Genomic DNA, 20,685 nt, shown 5'->3' with positions numbered 1-20,685 from the left:
TGTGAGTGGCTGGTTATTTGTCTTAACTTCTTGTCCTACTTGTGGGTGACTGCTGCCCTTCTAGAAGAAGGTGCCTTGCTCTTGAAGATACTTTTGAGGGGGTGGGTTGTTTATTTTTCTTTTCTGTGGCTGAGGATTCTAAGGCATAAAACGATGATGTAGCTGCTGCAGTTGTTAAGGATCGTGTGTATGGAGGGATGGGTTGGTTTTTGTTTCTTTGCACGTCAACTCATTACCATCTGGCAAATTCTAATATCATGCTGAACTGATGTGCCCTGCTGCTTCAATTACAAATGTGTAGTTTCTAAGCTGTTTTATGTTATTGGCCCCTTCTTGAGTTCACAGATTTTCACATCCTGTTACCAGACACTTCCTGAAGCAAATACTGTGGTGACTTGCACAAATAATAAAAGATGTATCTGCTTTAGGAAGGTGAAAAGAAATTGATCTGCTGGGAACAGTATCACAGGTATAATTTTCCTTTTCCCCTCATTGCTGTCCACCTCTACAGCTTATTTATTCTCTTCTCCTGCAGCACTTTCTACTTTTAGAGTTACTGGTATACAGATACCATTATAATTAAAATGTATAAAGGCAGCACTTTGAGAGGTAATCTTCTGATAGTGGGAGGAAACCTTTTGATTCTTCTAGCATCTGTAAGCAACGTTTCTGCTATTGAGTAGTAGTTTTCTATTCACTGAAGAAAATTTTGCAAGGTCTTAAAAGGGTCTGTAGACCTTACAACTGGGCACACTGATCTCCTGTAGTCCTCTGGACCCCTGGTCTTGGGTATTGTAGCTGGGTAATCTTCATGTTGCTTTTAGTGGTGGCAGTGTTTAATAGCACTTGATTGACCACAAAAAAAAAAAAAAAATTGTGCAATAAAAAGTAGGTCACAAAAGCTTGTATGATTTGTGTATGATTTGATGTGTATATCCAGTTGTAGGTTCTGTTTGATGTTTAAATGTATGGCTGTTACTTCTGTTGTGTTTTGCTTTCCTTCTGAACCACCAAAGATGAGAAATTCCTCCATTCCAACAGGAAAGGATCATTAAGTTTGATTAACAGTTTTAGTGGGATATTCAGGGAGATTATTACTGCCCCATGAAAATTGGTCATCCAGTTCTGATCCCCAGGAGGGTGGTCATCAAAGAAAAGTATCTGAGGAGCATCTGATTAGAGTAGGCAAGTGTCAGAGCTCATCTGACAGAGAAAACAGGAAGTTTTAAGAATAAAGATTTCTCTTTTTGAGAGAGGAGATGAACTGTAGAGCATGGGGGGAGTGTAGTAAATCTTCTGTGGTCCAGAAGAAATGTAAACCATCAGAGTGGAACTTGGGATGCCCTTCACAACTCTGAACTGAAGCCTGAAGAACGCTACGGTGGTAAGAAAACTGAACTAGGAAATGCTTAAACATATTGATTTTTTTTCTTAGCTCTGTGGTATCTGAAAGAAAAAAGGTGATTTTTCAGAACGCTGGTAAATCCTATGTCTGTGATTTTGCTCTGCCTTTTGCATCCATGCCTACAGGGGTAAAATGCAAATCTATAATGCTTCCGAAATGAGGACACTTGCAGAGGATGAGCTTAGGCTACTTGGTAGCCTCAGGTTCATTGCTGGTCCTGAGACAGAAGGTCTATTCCAGCCAGCCCTGAGTCTATACGCAGTGTCAGGAAATGTGAAAGAATATCTAATCTGGCATGTTAGGAGTATGAATTTGATCATGGAAACATAGTGGGACATGTGGCTATGAGAGCATCAGCAGGGCTTTTGCTGATACTTGTGCTCTAGAAGGTGCTTCAGGTAAGCCTTTGCTATTCAAGAAAATAGTAATAAATTCTGCATGGTGCTCTGAAGCACCGACCTGCAAAATTCAATGCAGCAGAAGCGAGTGCCTTCAGGAGAATCGTGCTGCCAGTTGCAGGAAGGGAGGTTTTGTTCCCAACATTGCACGGCTTTGCTAAACCTGACCTACTCTTGTTCCAAGATGACAACTTTAAGCATAAGAGATGCCCCGGGTGACATTGCTCATTTATAAAATTCCCTTTTGTTGGATCAAATTTAACATGCTCTCCTGTTTCGAATTATCTCTTTGATTAGCTGCAAAGTTTTGATGTCTGCAGGAGGAGAACAATTGCATCAGTGTGCACCGTCAGCCAGGACTTGTGACTGCTGGGGGGTTGCTAGGATACCTCTCTAAAAGGTACGATTCACTTGATTAACCACCAACCCAGTTTGCATGAGAAATATTTTTCCTATCCTTGTTTTGTGCTAGTGTCAGGTGTGCATCATATGTGCATGTGTGTTTAGAGCAAGCTACAGGTTGATTGTCATGTGTGTTCTTTGCTGCCTTTTGATATGCAATAAAACCCTCTGTGCTTCATAGCAAAGAATCCAGAGGTATAGTAGCAATTCCAGTAATCTGTAAAATGAACATTGCTTCCACAGGGGAACATCAACTATAGAGAAGGTTTGACTTTGGATATGCATTTCTGGCATTATAGCTAAGTCTTAACTTTATATCTGTGAAGATGGAAGGGAATTTTCATCTCCTATGTATTATTTTCTTTCCCACTCTGAGCAGGGGGTTGGACCAGATGACCCACCAAGGTACCAGCCAAAGCTATTCTGTGATTCTGTCATCCTTGCCACATTCCACTGGTATTGATGCTCCCTTCCAGTGGAAATCCTTTGCACAAAGCCCCTTCATTCTACTTGCACAAAGTTGCCTCAGATACCTCCTGTGTGCCCATCTGTCCTTGAATATGACAACCTTGTATTTGGGATGCAAATCCTGACTCAACTCCCTCCACAATAGCTGCTTCCTGCATGCTTATCTTTCCAATACCCTTTTTTTTCTCCATCTTCCTGTTTTCTGAAACATTTTGTTCAAACTTTGCCTTCAGGACATCTTGCCATCGTTTCTGTGAATCCTCCTTTGTCCTGCAACCCTCTTTCTGCACTTTCCCTCAAATTTTCATAGACTCCTCTTGCTGCTTCCATGTCTTTCGTTCTGATGAACCATCAGAACACCTTTGTTCTGTCTGAACAGACTTCTGCTTTTCATCCCCTAGGCATCACAGTTATCTTCTTGCTAAGTTCCCTTTATCTGGTCTCCCTTGGTTTCATTCCTCATTCTGGAGCTCTTTATCAGCTGTGTTGTGCTGTTTTTCTTCTCACCTGTAGGTGGAAGTAATGTTGCAAGAGAGTAGGGGAGGCCTCCTCGGAAAGGGAAGTGCCCTTATTTTGGAACTGCTTTCGCTTGTGCTCACACCCCACACATGAGCACTGAGGTGCTGGTGCTCAAGCAGTCTGTCCAGTAACCAGGCACAAAGGTGTGTGTACCCAGTTGGCCTGGACAGGGGTCCTCACAGCAGCCAAGAGCCTGCTCATAAGTTCTCTTCAATCTTCCGGTCTCTCTTTTGACCAGGGATTGGAAGTGCCATCTGTGTCCTTTAGGAACTGCCCCGTGAATTTGTATCCATCTTAGCCCACCTGTGCAAGTCATTAGGATTCCCTCACTGTCCTTTCTCACCTTCTCCAAACAGCCAAGAGCTCCAGCCTGTTCTTCCCAACACTTCCCCTCAATGGCTTGTCTGGGTATAGGCCACCCTTCCTATTCCAAGTAACCTAAAAAGCTGTACATTACTCTGTGAAGATCTTGATGACCTGCTAATCTGAGTGCCTCTGACAGCCCTTCTGCCAATCCTCCTGCTGCTCCCATATTCCAGACCTTTCTAGTCATTTTCCCTTTATACAATCTTCTTGTTTCCGTTACTGTTCTCTACGCTGTGATATACTGGGAGTCGTGGGACTCAGGCTGTGTTTTGCAGAGCCTCTAACAAGCTGTTAGCTTCACAGTTTGCTGCTTAATCATTCTCATGGTAGTGAGGATGGATAACGCAGGTGCTGTAATTCACTAGAGATCAGTTAATTACTAGTACTCAGCATGAGGAAATCGTGTTCGGGTTGGCAAAGGGCACAACTAAACTCCCATTCCTGACCTTCCTCTTGCTGTAAAGCTTACTCTGGCTTTGAATTCTCAGTTGAAACAAGCACAAAACCAAGTCTTAAACTGCCTGTGCAAACCAAGCACCCAAGTCCGGGGGAATGATCCTTATTTAACAAGCAAGCATTTGTTTCACTGGTACATGGTTTTCCTTGTCTCATAACCCATCATGTACAGGAACAAGAGCACTTGGGTTTCAGAGACATTTCTGTCTCAACATGCTTTGTATTGGCCTCACGACAACCATGTGGAAACTCTGAGGAAATGAGAGGTACAAATGGCCTTCTCCAAATCATACTGGCTGGTGGTGGAAGTTAGACTAGGAATTTCAACGTTCTCATACATTATAAGGCTCTGCTCCCAATTTCATGTGTGTATGGGCATCCTCCATCCAAGTCTCAAAAATTGTAATGAAAAAGGCATTAAATCAAACTGCAGTTCTGGAATGAGTGGTGTGCAATTTCTTTTATTGATGAAAAGCATAAATCTAGGATGGAAATGTTCCCAAGATTATTCTAATGTCTTCTAAAAATCATGTCTCTCTGATTTTTTGTTTAGTTCTAGTGGATACACCACATATGCTGTCACATGAATGTAACTTTTGTAAGCGAAGGATGTAACTTTGCTTTGACTGGTAAATCCCAGCATCCTCATGATACATTCCTGCAGTCCAGAAGGGAAGAAAGCATGGTTAAAGCATAAGCAATGTTTACAAGACTCAATAGAAATATTTAATTTTAAGCAATATTAATATTTTTGTCTTCTCAGTTATAAATTACATTCTGAGGTCTAGAGTTCCTCTAAAATGTAATCAAGTAAATCCTGATTTTAATGAGTGGCAATCACTAAACCTGGCAATAATTGTCCTGACTTTCTGAACAGCAAAACGTTGTGGTGCCTCTTGAATTCAATGCAAGAGGGAAGCTTCTTCCTGGGAAGCAGATTCTTGTCCTAAAATAATGTATACCCATGTATAAGATCTGCATTGGTACATTGGAGATCAATAGCTCTTTTGCTGATCTGGCCAAATGATGTTTTTTGGCTGGTTCAGTCAGCCAGAGCTCAACTGGAAAATTGAAACAAAGTAAGTGTTGCTGTTCAAGGTACTTCATATTTCTTGAGAGAGAAAATGTTGAAATTTATAAGTGAATTGCAGAGTAATTGCAGGCTCCTGATAGCTAAGGCCAAGACAAAGCGCTACTTACAGAGATTTGGTTGCTCTGTGGTGCTTGTTCGTTCACGCACTTCATTCCTGAGTAGCTCTTATAACCTGCTCTGTGTTGTGTTATCACAGACTCGCAGAATGGGTAAGGTTGGAAGGGACCACAGTGGATCATCTGGTCCAACCTCCCTGCTCAAGCAGGGTCATCCTAGAGCACATGTCACAGGATTGCATCCAATGGTTCTTGAATATCTCCAGTGAGGGAGACTCCACAACCTCTCTGGGGAAGAATTGTTTAGATGAGATTAAAGTTTTATGAAACAGATCGTGGCCCACTTTCACTTGTGCAGTCTGTCCTGCTAATTCGATGTACCTTTCTTTTCTGAGCCATGATCTGAGATCTTGCTCCCGACATGGTTTGGGACAAGGATGCCTCCTTACCCTAGACAGTAAATGCTTGATAAAAGCTGAACTTCGCCCAGGCTGTCTTTCCCAAATTCAGAAGGAATATTAATGACTCTTTATTTTGTCGGCTTATTAATTATTTAAATTATTGCTCAGAAACACTTCCTGGGTTATTCCGTGGCTGTACGGGCATGGGTACTACAACTGTCAAGCACTCCTGTGTATCACGAGTTCCCTTTAGAGGGCACCATTGACTTCCTTGAAGCCTACATCGATGCCTGTGCTTGCTGTTAATGAGGCTTGTTATCCACGTGTGGGGATCTGAGGTACATTTCAGTATTCTTTGCTCTAAATATTTTGGATGCTGTAGTCTACTGCACCTTATCTACTGTATGCAAATAATTGACTTAAAATACAACTTGTAATAGACTTCTGAGGCCTTGGCTGTGATTGTTTTCCCAGTCACCATGCAAAATGCTGGAAGGAACATACACTCCAGGATGCTGAACTGTGTCTTCTAACAAAAGCTTTAAGATGACTGAAAGGCTCAGCTTCAGTTCATAGAAGGCAGCACAGAAGTGAGCCTTCACTTCCACTGTGTGGTCTCAGAGATGTGGATTTTACCATCCTATATGAACTGGATTTGCAGAGATAAACTGGATTCTCCTTCCCTATGACTGTACCTGTTTTCCAGCAGAAAGAATACTTCTGCAGCCAGATGTATCATTCCATCTTCCTCTCTCCCACTCTCAATTTCTTTATTTGTATGCTCTACCCAAGGTGGGCAGGATATGGCTGCATGGTCATCTTGCTTGATAAAGCGATGCCAAAAGGGTACAGCTTTAGGGGGTCAATGTGTGATGTGAGTTACCTTCTAGAATGAAGAAAGTTGCTTTTAGATTGCTTAATCTACATTTCTGCTTCTTATCTTTTAATGAAGAAGCGCAGATATCAGGGAAGTATAGAAAGTGCCTACTGTAGTCTCTCAGCTTGAGGCAATGCACAGTTCAAGAGAAGTCCACAGTGATGTAAGCAGGATAATTGTGTAAATAAATGTCTGCTCTGCAACAAAAAATGAGATTAATTTTAGAACTGAACTCTCAAAAGGATGTATCTCATTTGTCCAGATAATTATTGTAATGAAGAACATCGAACAAAATAGTCATTCAGATCCTTACCTTCTCTCTCACTCCTTATTATTGCTTATGCCCTCTTCTGTGCAACTGCATCAACGTGGTCCTGATAATGTGGGTTTATATTTTATACCTATGCAGTAATTAACTGCAGAGCTGCCCTAGCACTCTCTAACACTGGAGATGACTGAGGACTGTTCAGCATGTTTGCAGCCTCTGAGCCAGATTTTTGATTATGTTCATAACATTGTCTTATTCATTGGCTTGAAAGGTGCCTGTTGCCTACAGTGGGAGCAGGCTGACTGGTACAGGCAGAGGGGGAGGACTGGCTTGAAGGAAGAAGAAGAGCCCAGATGAGGGTGTAAAAGCCATTCTTTGGTGGCTTGCACAAAGCTCTCATAGGGCAGCAGCAATAGCTGCAAGGCAGCCCAGCAGATGTCCCTAGGTATGTAATCCTATGAATCTCACCAACCCACCACTTATCTCTTCTTCTATCCCTGCCACGGGTGATTTTCATAACACCCAGCAAATTAAACCTCCTCGATGGACCTGATATTCAGGAAACTCAACATAAACTTATTTTGTGTTAGTGGGACTCACTGTTATTCCTTGATTCCCAAAAGCATTGCAACCTCACTCTTGCAACACACTGAAAACATCAAATCTCTTCTGAAATGTTACAAAATGTCTTTTTTTTTCCTAGTTAAATCATCAGAACCAAGTTGGAAGAAAATCTAGTTCTTCTAATCTTCCAGTTTATTTACATAGTCACCAATGGCAGACATGTTTACATGGCTGTGATCCTAAACCTTAGGGAATTGAATTTCATTTCAGGGCTGCTGAGTCTGCAATTCCCATGAGATTTTTAGCTTTGATTTAAAAATAAACAGGGTGGGGTTTTTGCTATGGTTGTGGAGCAAACCTTCAAAGAAGCTGGAGTCCTCAAAGAAAGAGGTATAGAAAGCACATTCAAGAAATAAAAAATACATGCTAACATCATAAAAGTTTCCAAGTGCATATTTCATCTTCTACCATTTTTTTAATGTTTTTGTTTTCATGACAAAAGGTGACAATTCAGGATTTTGGATTTTGGATTTGCTTAGAAAAACAGTCCCCATTAAGATGACCATGAGTTTCAGGCTGGTTTGTGCCATTATGCTGAATGCTGTATTCTTCTTAAATGAGAGGATTTATCCAAATAACTCCTGTCCAATTAAATAAATATATATTATCCGTATCTCCACTTTACAGGAGGAGAAAAAGTACACAGAATCTGACTCTTCCAGAGCTTGTAAGAATATTTGGCTCCCAGGTACCTTAAGGGAGGTTTAGCACTCAGTGACTACATCCACTTGTTCCAGTTTCAGACCTGAAGTGCCGTGTTTTAATCTTGACTCGTGCAGGAGCCAGTGGGGCTGCTGGCAACCTCTCTGTAACCACAAGTTCTTTGTACGTTTGTTCTTCCCTCTTCAAAAAAGATGAAGAGTGGCATGTCTCAAAGTGTCACCAGTTAACTTAGAAGTAATTGTGACCCTTTCTGAGTACTTCTTCCTGTCGTATTTCAATGATCTGAGACATCTCAGAGCCAAGACCATTCCGGTGAAGTACAATCCAGATTTGAACGAAATCAGTTACTTGTTGATCTAAGATGTTTCACCTGCTCTGTTTCAAAACCATTTATAAACACTTCAAAGCCAAGTTCAAGAGCCCTCAGGCACCTGATCTGCAGGGAAAGCAGTGGACAGTAGGTCCTGAAACACTCCTAAGGCCACAAGTCTGGACCACTTCTGAGTGAGATGAGGCTGCCAGGCTGCAGCACTGTGTGGGTGGAACAGGGATGCTGTATGTGGTATCTTGGGTTTAGCTCACTAGCTTGCTGCTTATAATGATCCCTCATGAAATGAGCAGGTTCCCAGCCATCAAAAGGCACAGCTAGCAAAGGAGATGGTGGCCACAGACACAAACTAAACCTGAGTCTGGTGTCACTTCTTGTGCTGGCTCACTGCTCGTGCCATATCTTCCCCTTTCAGTGTATTTCCCTGCCATGGGCTCAGGTATAGCATAAAAAATTAAAATACTTGAGGCCCTGTACACCCCACAGGCTCCAAACTGGCATTTCTACTGCAAAACTGCATAGGCAGTTGTAGTCCTGAAGTGAGGTTACATAGCAGCTGTGAGAGAGGCTTTCAGAAGAGGATGCTTCTCACAAGTACATTCTTGGATCTCTTCTTTTTGGAGGCTTGTCCCAAGTACAGCAGCATTTCACTTGTCTCAGCCTAGTAGAGGTTTTCTACAAAAGATGTGTGCTCCTGATCTTCTTCTTCTGAAGGTCAGTTACCATCAATGCTTCCCGAGTGATCTGCAGTCATTGATTCAAAAATTATGAAATTGTTCCTCTGTCGCTATGTCCATAGTGGGTTCTACTTGAATTTTAAGCTAGACTTACTTTTCCAAAACACAGTCAGCTTACTCCCTGAAAAGTCCAAGTTCAAGAGTATTTTCTTTATTTAGGAGACTGTAGTTAATACAGCAATAGAGCTGCATCTTATATCAAGGACAATTTACTCCTTGCACTATGAATGTTCCTTCAAACACTGTTGTACTGTTAGAGTGATTTCTGACTTTTATAATGGAAAATAAATGGCTACTAGGTATGAGTGTACCTTCAGGAAGTCCTCTGCTTTAAAGCAGTGCCAGTGTCATATCTGCTTTTTGTCTTTTCAAGCTTTTCATTTTTCTCTGATGTTAGCCATTGCCCAGTTCACCTCAATCCTGAGTGTCCCACTGCAGCCATGCAAAATGCCATAGCCTCCTGAATCTCTTCTAGTTTTTTCTAAAGATTTTCTTTACTCCAGTTTATGACCTTCTTAGAACTTTCATATAATGTTCAGATGCACCAGCTCCTACCCCCTGACCTCTATTTCAGTGTAAAACAGAAGCAGAAGGGACCTCTTTATGAAACCCAGTCCTGCACTCAGACAGGAGAAGGTGTCATCTCATCTTTGACTTAAGCTGAATTGTCTCAGTCTTAGCACAAGTAGGCTCTGGTGCCTTATTCTTCCTTCTAAAAAGCTGTTCTCACTGCTTTAGTGACAAGAAAGCCTCTGACTTAATTTGAGTTGAATTTGATGCATGGATGTGAGCAGCTTCAAAGCTGAGGGAGCTAGGACCCATGCATATGAGCTGTGCTTCGTCTCTTAATAATGAATAATTATTAAGTATTATTCATTTATTATCAATTATAATAGTTTTTGGTAGTTTGCTCAAAACACTAATGAAAATGTGGCTGCAGCTATATTAAAATTTTGTGACAGTTACTCAAATATATCATAATGAAATTTGTCACCCAATGTACTGCTGATAACTTATGGGATCTATACAATCCCTGTCTCTTTCAGCTTCATGGGTTAGCTGCCTTTCACACCTAGCTAATGTGAGGACAAAGGACTGCTGTGATGAGGGACAATTTCCCATTGTTTCTGTTGAGGACAGAAATGTTACTATTCAAGCAATTGGTGTTAGATACAGAAGCATAGAGACTCCTGCTCCTACTCAGTGTGCCGTCCCTTACATATTTAAAGGTCATGTTAATCCTTTAAGTCATCACCTTGTATTGAAGCTTCATGATTATCTCACCATCTACTGTGACCCCTCAACTTCTTTTCTTTTCCCCAGGGTGCAATCACTGCTCCCATAAGCACAAATGTTCTTTTTCCAAGTATGTAATTATTTGGCTTCACTGTAAATTAATTCTGTTTGCTTGTTTGTACTCAGTTTATTGCATCTGCTGGAGGGAACACCAGTCCTTTTTTTTATTTAACAATCCCCTGTTTTTGTTTTATGTGCTAACTTCACCAACAGTATTATATTTACTTCCAGTTCACTGCTAAAAGTTAATAATGTGAAGACACATGGCAATACGCTGAAAATACACTTCCTTAGTGAGGATTTCCTAGGTATGCTTATGTTTGAGATCCGTCAGTTAACTGGTTTTATTGTCTACTTTTTTAGTGATGATTCAGCAAAAAAAATCTACAATAATAAAAATTTCCTATATTTATACGTGTGTATAAATATATACCTGTATTGAATTTGCATGTACTCATTTATCAACCAAATTTGTGACATGACAAAAAAGTACTGTGTGGCTTTGTAAAAAATTTGGTTTCCTTGTTTTCTTACTGGTATTAATTGTATGTCTCTCCTTTAATTTGTTTAATAATGAAATCCCATATGTTATATTTACTAGAATTTATATTACGTTGACAGAAGAATGGTTAATTTAGTAATCCTTTTAGTGCCTTTTACATAGAAGAACACATTGAGAGCAGCACTGTGGAGAAAGACTTTTCTTATACGAAAAGCTGGACATGAGCCAACAGTGTGCACTTGCAGCCCAGAATGCCAACCTGCATCAAAAGAGGGATGACCAGCAGGTCAAGGGAGGTGATTCTCCCCCTCTATTTGTGAGACCTTACCCATACTACTGCATCCAGGTCTCGGGTCCTCAGCACAAGAAAGACACCAACCTGTTAGAGCAGGTTCAGAGAAGGGCCATAAGGAGGACCAAAGGGCTGGAGCACCTCTCCTATGGAGACAAGTTGAGAGAGTTGGGGTTGTTCAGCCTGGACAAGAGAAGGCTCCAGGAAGACCTTATAGCAGCCTTCCAGTACCTAAAAGGGGCTTATAAAGAAGAGGGACTTCTTACAAAGGCAGATAGTGATAGGACAAGGGGGAAGAGTTTTAAACCAAAAGACAAGAGATTTAGATTAGATGTTAGAAAGAAATTCTTTACTGTGAGGGTGGTGAGGCACTGGAACAGGTTGCACAGAGAAGTTGTGGATGTCCCATCCCTGTAAGTGTTCAAAGCCAGGCTGGATGGGATCCTGAGCAAGCTGGTCTAGTGGAAGGTATCCCTTCCCATGGCAAGGGGATTGGAACTAGGTGAGCTGTGAGCTTTGAGGTCCCTTCCAACCCAGACCATTATATGATTCTATGATGCATTCTTGTATGTAGCTACATTTTTTTCTTCCCGCTTCTCTTACTTTTAAATGCAAAAAATATATGTCAAAATACAGTTGCTGTTTGCATAAAATGGCTTATTTCCTATTGAAAGTGTTATTCTAAAATGAGACTCAAAAACATGAATACCTCAACCAGAATAGACAAAGAAGTACATATTTGTGTACCAAGTCCACCTATTTCCAGGGAGCATCCTTTAGTCATGAGAGAATTAATTCTCTCTGTTTCTCTTCATCTTGTGGGTACGATCATTGCTGCTGTGCTTTCACACTGATGCTTCTCCACCTTGACATACTGTTCTTTCTTCATTAATTTCAGGTGACTGCTGCTCTTGTCTCTGTGTTCAGCATCCTTTGTAGCCATTAACAGAGTAGGAAGGTCAGTTTGCTCTCTTGAGTCTTCATTTTGCTAGTCCTGGCAAGACCACATTTGTTTAGCTGAGAAAATTGTTGGGATGTCATTGCTTTTCTCATCAAACCATAGTGAGGTTTCTCTTTCACATATAAATGTCTCAGACACCTGACAAGCCAGGAGCTAGAGGTAGGTAGAAAACAGTATGCCCTTGCTGCAAGATTATTTCAGATTTCAAAAGCTGTACTATTGTATTCTGGGACAAATATAAGATTTTCCCAGATATTTTATATTCACAGACAGGTGGAGAGAGCTGGAGGTGGTTCGGTGCACAGCACATGTATTCGGACTCTGCCACCTTCATCCAGGATGGGAGTTTAGTCAGTCGTCTGCAAGGCCCATGAGGCAGCTCTGAGGAGAAGGAGACAGCTATAGGTTAAGAAACCTAAGTTTAGGAATCTGACTGTAGATTGTAGAAGGATATCAGATGTCTGACCTTCTTCAGCTGATGAGTATCCATGGAGCCAGTTCAACTCACTCTGAAGTAGGCACCCTGTGCTAAGTCAGCCAAATTGTGTTGATCCACTGCTTGATACAGTCACCTACACGTGGGGCTTTGAAATACTGGGTGTTGCCTTGCCTGGTCACCTGCCTTTACAAGGGTGCACATCTTTCATATCTCCTGTGTCATGTCTACTACCCCTATGTAATCCTTGCATTAAATAAACAGCCCCAAGTGGCATTGGGCAGGGACTTTGACCTGAATCCATTACCTCTCAAGTCAAGTAAAGAAAAAGTTTCTTGCTCTGATTGGTAGATATGTCATTTATACAAGGTGAAACAGCCTGGATGGCTGTTAGAGAATTTGTTAGAGTGGCAGAAGAAGAATCAGAGTGAGCAACACTTGCATCCCAAAAGCTGTTGAATATTGCCAGAAGAGGCATTGCTGATATTTTGATAGGTAGTTCTTGACAAAAATAGTTATTAATATTAGAATATTTTGTGGGAAAACAAACAAACAAAACAAAACCCTACAAAAACAAAACAAAAAAACAAACAAACAGAAAAACCCCACCAGGAACACAAAGTATTTGATAGCTGACACCTTCCGGCAAAAAAAACGACATGGAAAATTCATGACTGATTTTCTAATCAACACACTTGGAGAACAGTTCATGCTCAGAGCGGTGCTGAGAGTCTGGTTTCCTTTCAGCCACCTAGGCTGATGATCTGGGTCCACATTTATCCACCTGCCTGGACTACAGTTCTCCCTTTGGGAGAATTGCTGAGCTATGTCCCTTCCTGCCTCTAGCCACTGCAGCTGGCCCAGCAGCAGGGAGCTCTCCCGCAGAGATGTCCCTCCAGGCAGGCAGCATTTAACCTCTCCAAGGAAAGAGCACGTACAGCCAGTGGAGGGTGAATGAGGTGAGTCTGCTGTGGCACACAGGCATGCTGTCAAGGAGCTAAGAAAAGCCGACTATGAAAGATGGTGTTGAACTCCTCACCCCTGTGTCACTTACAGCTTCATGGCTGGCACATTTGCAGAGATCCTTTGAAGCCTCTCTCTGCTTTCTGTCTCCATTTTACTACTTAAGATGGAATATTAGAGATAAATCTTGTACTTGAAAAATCCCACATTATGTAATATCATCTTTAGAACTGCTAACTGGCTTAATTACACTATGAAATGCACACAACCACTTCTCCTGACATAACTACTTACCAAGAGTGATTTTTTTTTAAATGGGAAAGGAGGGAATACAAACCCTTTGCTTGTATTGACAGGATGGTCAAGTGATCTCAGATTTTCTCTGTGGTGATGTCCTGATGTAGCTGTCATGATTCTCTATCAATTAAGGAGTGATTTCTATGTGATTCCTCAAGTTCAGCATGATTCTTCATCCCCAGTTGAAACTACCCTGCTTTGGAGGTTCCTGAGTCCAAAATGGCCCTGATGCTGTAAGTTAGGATACATATTTTTTTTCTTCTTTTTCTTATTTTTTCCCCTCCCCTTTCTTGCTGTCTGGGATGATAAGTTTTGGATAAAAATGTCTAGGAAGTTATCAGCCCAAATATACTACTATTATATATCCACCTACCGCAGTGCAAGTCCTTTCCTACTTGGCTACAGTTCTCTGTTAATCATCAGTACAGTTTCAGTTCTGTGTTTCTAATGGTTGAGTAAATTCATCATGTTCCTACACTTATCGCTCAGTAAATCTGGAGCTTCCACTTTCAGAAATTCTTCTGAGATGTCTCAGCTCTGAAAACTGTTTAACTTCTGATTCTATTAACAGAAAATGTTTACAGAATGCCACTTTTTTCTGAGGGCCTTCATTCATAGTCTTCTTTAATATTGGTGTTTGGAAGATAATATGTGCTGCAGGTCACCCAGTGTTCAGAGAAACTGATAGCCTTTGAAAACTAGAAATTTAAGAGCTGTCGGTCAGTGTTTCTAACAGAAATATGAGCATCTCTTCATGCATGCACAGTACTGGTTAAAATTACTCCAAGGAGGTATTCTCTTTTGGGTTGTGGGTGGCTGACAGCAAGGTTCTATGGTTTTGGCAACTGTTTTCTGCATGCCATTTTTCCCTCTCATTTAAGAAGTATGCTATCTATATATAGCCTAAGGGCATAGCCTCTGTACTGAAATGAGTTGAATTTTTCCAACTGCTTTGTTCTTCTCTGACCCCATTCCATATATGCTTTATCTTAAGGGCAGTAACCATCTGGAATGTGCTCTATTGGTGAAGCCAGTCCGTAAGGACAAGGACAAACCAGCACTCCTCCAGATCCGCTGGGAAAAGAGAGAGCCATATACCTGAGTCAGACACAAATACCTGGAAGCTGATTTAGCAGCTGCAGGACCCAAATGAGACAACTCTTGTTGCAGAACAAATACTTCCTCCTACAGAGAGATACCTTTCTTGTTCTCTTCCACCTTCCAGACCTCTTTTTTCCTGCTTACCCATCTGTTTATTCCCTTAACATGATTTTCAGGCTGTCTTCCTCACCCACTTCTCTTTCTGGGATGCTGCAATGGAGCTCCGCTCTTGCTTCTTTTCCCTCCATGTGTAACTGCTTGCTGTTCCTATATACAGCAAATATCTCTGTGCAGGTGATAGAAATGGTTTCACTTCTGCACCTCTCTCCTCTGTTCAACCCAGGCCTGTCTTGCTAGCAGCTCTTGAATAATTGTCAGCTCTCAGAGTGACTAACATAGATCTCAGCCAGGCTCCTTTCCTTGTGGGGGAAGATTGTGCTGGTCACCCCATGCTGCTGGTAGTTAGGACCCTAGAACTAGGGATATGCTTCAAGTCACTCCTGTCATCTTCAGACTCTTCCTGTAACTTTCATAAAATACAGATGTAGACGTGCCAGACATAATATATATCAGATATATTTATTTGTAGCTTAACTCTTCTAGGAGATGCACTTTCACTATCCACCAGCTGGGAGAGAAGTCGCAGGCAGATGCCAAATGTGACTGTCCTTTCTTCCTGAGGCCGCTACATACAACAAGATACCTCAGTGGTTTTTTACCACTCACAAAAACTCCAAGTTCTGTGCGAGAAACTGGCAAGGGCATCAACCAGGCAAGGCTGGGAGACACTCATTGCTCTTCAGGACTAGTAAGGCTGTGAGAGTGTGGGCAGAGGAGCACCTGGGGACTGACACTGCTGTGAGCTGTGAGTAATGGGAGTTCCTCAGCCTGAAGATTTCCTCCACGGTGAACTGAGTGAGAAAGGCTGCTCCAACAGCACTGATCCCAAACAGATATTGTGAGGGCACTTTGAATGCTTATTGGACAGGCCAGTTGACTGGTCAAATAGCATTGCCCAGGTTTTAGAAAGGTGAAAATCCAAAGTAGGCTCTAGGCAAGTAATGTCACTCACAACCTTGGATCTAGCAATTAAGGAAGTAAATGGCCTTTTTGTTCTGGCTTTGTGCATCATGCAATGAGGTCATGATCCATGACTACAACTCCTACGCATTAAAGTAATACAAATAATTAATAAAAATAATGAGTTAGGTTTCATTATGTGTCTTGCACTGCATAAAATCCCCTGTGAGCAGTTACTGTCTCTGAGAATATTTAATGTCTTGATGCAATTTGAAAATGTAGTGCAAATGACAGTGTAATAAACCAAAGAACTTCATCAACTTCTAATTGAAATTAATGACAACTGAACTTCTGCATTGTGCATAAAAGAAGAGAATTCTTCCCTGGCCTTAAAAGCATTTAGATCCAGAGTTGGCATGGCTCAGTCTGAATTATCTTCTTTTTCTATCTCAAACACTGTTTTTATTGCAGAAAACTAGTCTTATTTCAGACAACCAGCAAATATCGCATGGATTAAAAAGTTAGACTTTTCTCTCAATTCCTGCAGAAGTGTTTTCTCTCTATATGTGGCAAATCTGTAAGAAATCATATCCATCTGTATTTTGGGAGACTAGGAGCTGAAAATACATTCCTTACTTACGAGACTATTTTCTACAATACTACTTCAGAAATTTATACATAGACCGAATCCTAACAAAAAAGAGACTCTCTTATTTCAAGGTCATTTTAAACCTCTGTGGCAAAGGTACAAAGGTTATAAACATCATCTGGCAAAAGCACAGTGTACTGAGGCATGCCAGTGTGTTTGTCAAAATGGCTATGGAAGCCCTTTTCCCATCCCCTGGCAGCAGAAGTGAATAGCAGAGATGGCTGGAAGTGGCCGTTGCATTTTATTACCATGCCATAACACAGGCAAATATGATTCTCCATGCTAACATTTGGCACCAGTATGATTTCACAGACCCGTAATGATTGTAGCGGAGCGCAGCTCAAGCCACTTGGCTCCAGGTAACTGAAGTGTTCCTTGTCTTCAACACTACATGTAATATTTACTTTTCTAATAACTTCTTTGCAATAAAACCTGCTAAAACAAGAATTAACCTTTTTTGTTTTACTAGTTTGCACAGCTTTGCAGAGTTTTAAGAACATCTAACTTGCTGCAAGCTTTAGCACAGCCATTTAAGTCATTCCACATTACTACACTGCAGCTGGTTGCATTACATCTTGTGGGTCACTTGTAAAGAGAAGAGCTGTTGTGATGTACTGTACTTGCCAGCAGCAGGCACCAATCAGGAGAATTGTACATGGAGGCATATCATTAAATTTCAACAAACAGATTTAGTAGAGAAGTCATTCTTCCTATGAGAACACTACAGCTGCCATTGTCCATAAACTATTTAGAAGGCCTGAATAAAGGGCTACTTAAAATCTTCAGCTGATAAGGCTTAATGCTGTATTTTCTTGTTCTTTTGTTTATAATTCTCCTACTTTCCAGTGGTTTCTTTTTCTCAGTGCCTGAAAAATTTGTGCTCATGGGCACGTACTTTCAGGATTGTTGGAGAGATAAGATATTTAAATACTAGCTCCATCTCATACCTACAGAGAGACCTAGAGGTCTGTAAGTTTTTTGATGCTGCAGCATAAATGGGTGGTTAGCTTGTGACAAAAGCATGCCACACGAGCCTCTAAGAAGCTGAGTTCAAGTGACAGTCTTTACCTCAGATACTGATGGTTTATTTCTTTTCATAGCAGTTATATACAGTGCTTCTAAAAATAATTCTTTTTCACATGCCATCAACCTGCACCCTGGGTCTAACTCAAAGACTGTGAAGTCAATGGAGATTATTCTAAGCAAAGATAAAAAAGATTCTCTATAAATAGAATAGAACTTGTGATATTTTGTTCTATTTTACTTTACCAAATATGAAGACATAAAAACTACAACTTCTGTTTTCTGAAAATCCGATTAGTCTGCACCTTTCAGAGACTTAAAAAGCAGTGACCAGAGTCTGCATACTCTTCTCCAAAATGGTTACCCTCTTGGAACTAGAAACAGCTTGTCAAAATCCCATCTTTCATAATGGAATTTGCTACTTTTTGATGGAGGAGAATGCTTTCTGCAGCAGTATTATGCCCTTAAAAGGCATGAATCAATTTACATTTCAATCATGGGTGGGCCCATACCATCAATTTGTAAGAGTGCTTTTAATTTACCTGAACTCACAGTCATTGGGCTGATCCCAGCAGATTTGCCTTTATGGCAATACCTGCTTTTACCATGACATCTCTTGAGTGCCCAGCCTCCATAAAAATAAATAAATTCTCCTTAAACTGTGCTAAATTCATTAGCAGTGAATCTTCTTTCACTATATGAAATTCTAAATTAAAAAGATAGGTTTATTTTAAGCTTTTAACATACTGTTGTAGTTAATCATGTATATCGGGCAAGAAGCTTGGTTGCTAAGAAAATCTTTGGCATGTTTCCATGGAATTTGTGTGTTATTGATGGAAAAAGTACCAAATCATAGGAAGTGGATCTGCTAATTTGAATAGTGAAACCAAAAAAAAATGAGTAGAACAATTTTCTGCCCAAATTTTGAGATAGTGCAAGCCCATGCCAAAAATAACATACTTCCCATCAATTGACTGTAGATATTTGTCTTTAGAGACTTAAGATAAAAAAAAAATAATTCCCATTTCTATGGATAGATGGAACATATGGATGGATCTCTGGTTGTCAGTGGTTGCCCTTACATTGCTGCACAGAGGTTGCTAGGATGAGCTCAAAGCTAAAATACATTGGCTATCTGCAGAAACACCCAGTGTGTTTATTACTTCCAGAATAAATCTCGTTTGTGTTTACATTTAACGTTCTCCAGTGTGTAGTTGTCTGCCCTGTGATCAGATAGACACTTTTATGTAGCTTTTCCAGCTGTCTCAATAACCATGGTCCGGAAGGGGGAGAGAAAAAATGACCTGGGATAGGAAGAGAAGACAGAGTGGAACCTGATACTGCTTGCCTCAGGAAAGGACATTGCAGTAGACATCCAGGGCTTTAGCTGAATAAAATCTGCCTAGAGGAACAGATGACTAGTACTGGGTCACAGCCTGAAGCTCAAAATGCTGCCAGAGAAGTTTTGGCAGGTGTGAGGTGGAGCAGCCCATGGCAGAGAAAGCCTGTAACCCAGCATGGACACAGCCCTGCTCAGGGCAAGTTTTAAAGACTGGCTGACCATGAAAAACATATTTAGTCCACTTTGAAACTCTTACTTTTTGTATTGAAATATAGACTGGAGTCACTTGGCAGTCAAGAATAAAGCAATGGGATTAGATCTCCTCGATATTCTCAGAAACTGTAATTCCTATGCTCCATAAGCAGTGCATGACCTCATTATTTAGGATTTTGTAAAAGGAATGAGTCGCACAGGTCTACAGGCCAAATAAAACAGTGGATGTGTCATGGGAAGATATATTGTTTAGCAGGATAACATAGTACAACAAGGTAACATGGTGGCCAAGGAGCACATTCAGAGAACAAAGTTTCTGGGCACTCTGAGAACATTGATCTACAGTGCAAGGTTCAGAAAATCCTGTGGAAAGCTAATTATTCTGTGGGATGATAATTTTATTTTGCCATCTTGAGTTCCTATTGTTTTTAGGTAGGGGGTTTTTATGCCTTGACAAGGAAAATCAAGCATACATCTGAAGCCTACAGCCATATATGGCACATGTATGGCTCAGTAGTTGCCTCCTACTGTGTTTTTTTACCTCATGAGAGAAACTTTGATTTTTGGTTCTCTGTCATTTAAATAATTGTTTCTTATTTCAGTTTAAACACAGTAGGATTTTATAGCCCGAGGAGTAGGTTCCTGCCTCTGATTAGCTTTGAGCTGATTAAGCAGCAAAACATTGCTGGACAATGAGGGAATCCTATGAAGGTAAAAAAATTGAGAATATAAGACTCTCTTACAATTCAATAATAGCACTGGAGAGAATGATTCATTTTTTGTGGAAGACAAGCAGTCAAGTTTTTTTCTGTTTTCTTTCTGCTTCTATTATTTTATCCATTCTGTGACTACAAGCAAGTCCTCCTAACTTCTTGGTCCCTCAGTCTTCTCTTTCTGCAAAACAACAAATCAAACTGCTTTGCTGGAATGTTGGAGGAATGGGTGTAGCGCTTTATAAATATGTAATGAGTTCTATTTTGTGCTAGGAGGCAGAATGAATTAATATATAAATATATAAATTCAATGTTTGCCAATGGTTTTGGAATTTTTTTCAAGACGTGGCAATAAGAGAATAAACTTAAAAGCTACTTTGACATATCTCATTGAGTGTCAGAGGTTTGCATCAAATATTTGATTCAAGCTTCTCTATGAGTCTCTTCTTAAAGCACCACAGAGGCAAGGCACGTTGCTTAGCCCGCATATCCTTAGAAAGAAATTAGATATACATTTTTTAAACCATCTTCATTTACTGATGAGAAGAATATCTATCTGCAATACTTCATGTATAAAATGTTTTGCACCCACATAACATATGCACAGAGCATATGTTTTAATTTTAGTTCAGTACAATATTTCAAATTTAAACAAATTAGCCTAAGGCATAAAGTACTATCAACCATTTTTTCTGGTTTTTAATACAAACCAGATTGTAGAGAAGCAATTGCTAATGAAAACAACAGTCATAAACCTAAGTGTATTTTACTTACTCCTATCCTCATTAAGGACACAATATACCTGTCTTTTTTAGT

Source organism: Lepidothrix coronata, unplaced genomic scaffold (assembly GCF_001604755.1).
Source record: "Lepidothrix coronata isolate B3197 unplaced genomic scaffold, Lepidothrix_coronata-1.0 Scaffold4, whole genome shotgun sequence".
Lineage (NCBI taxonomy): Eukaryota > Metazoa > Chordata > Aves > Passeriformes > Pipridae > Lepidothrix > Lepidothrix coronata.
Note: the sequence above shows the minus strand (reverse complement) of the source record.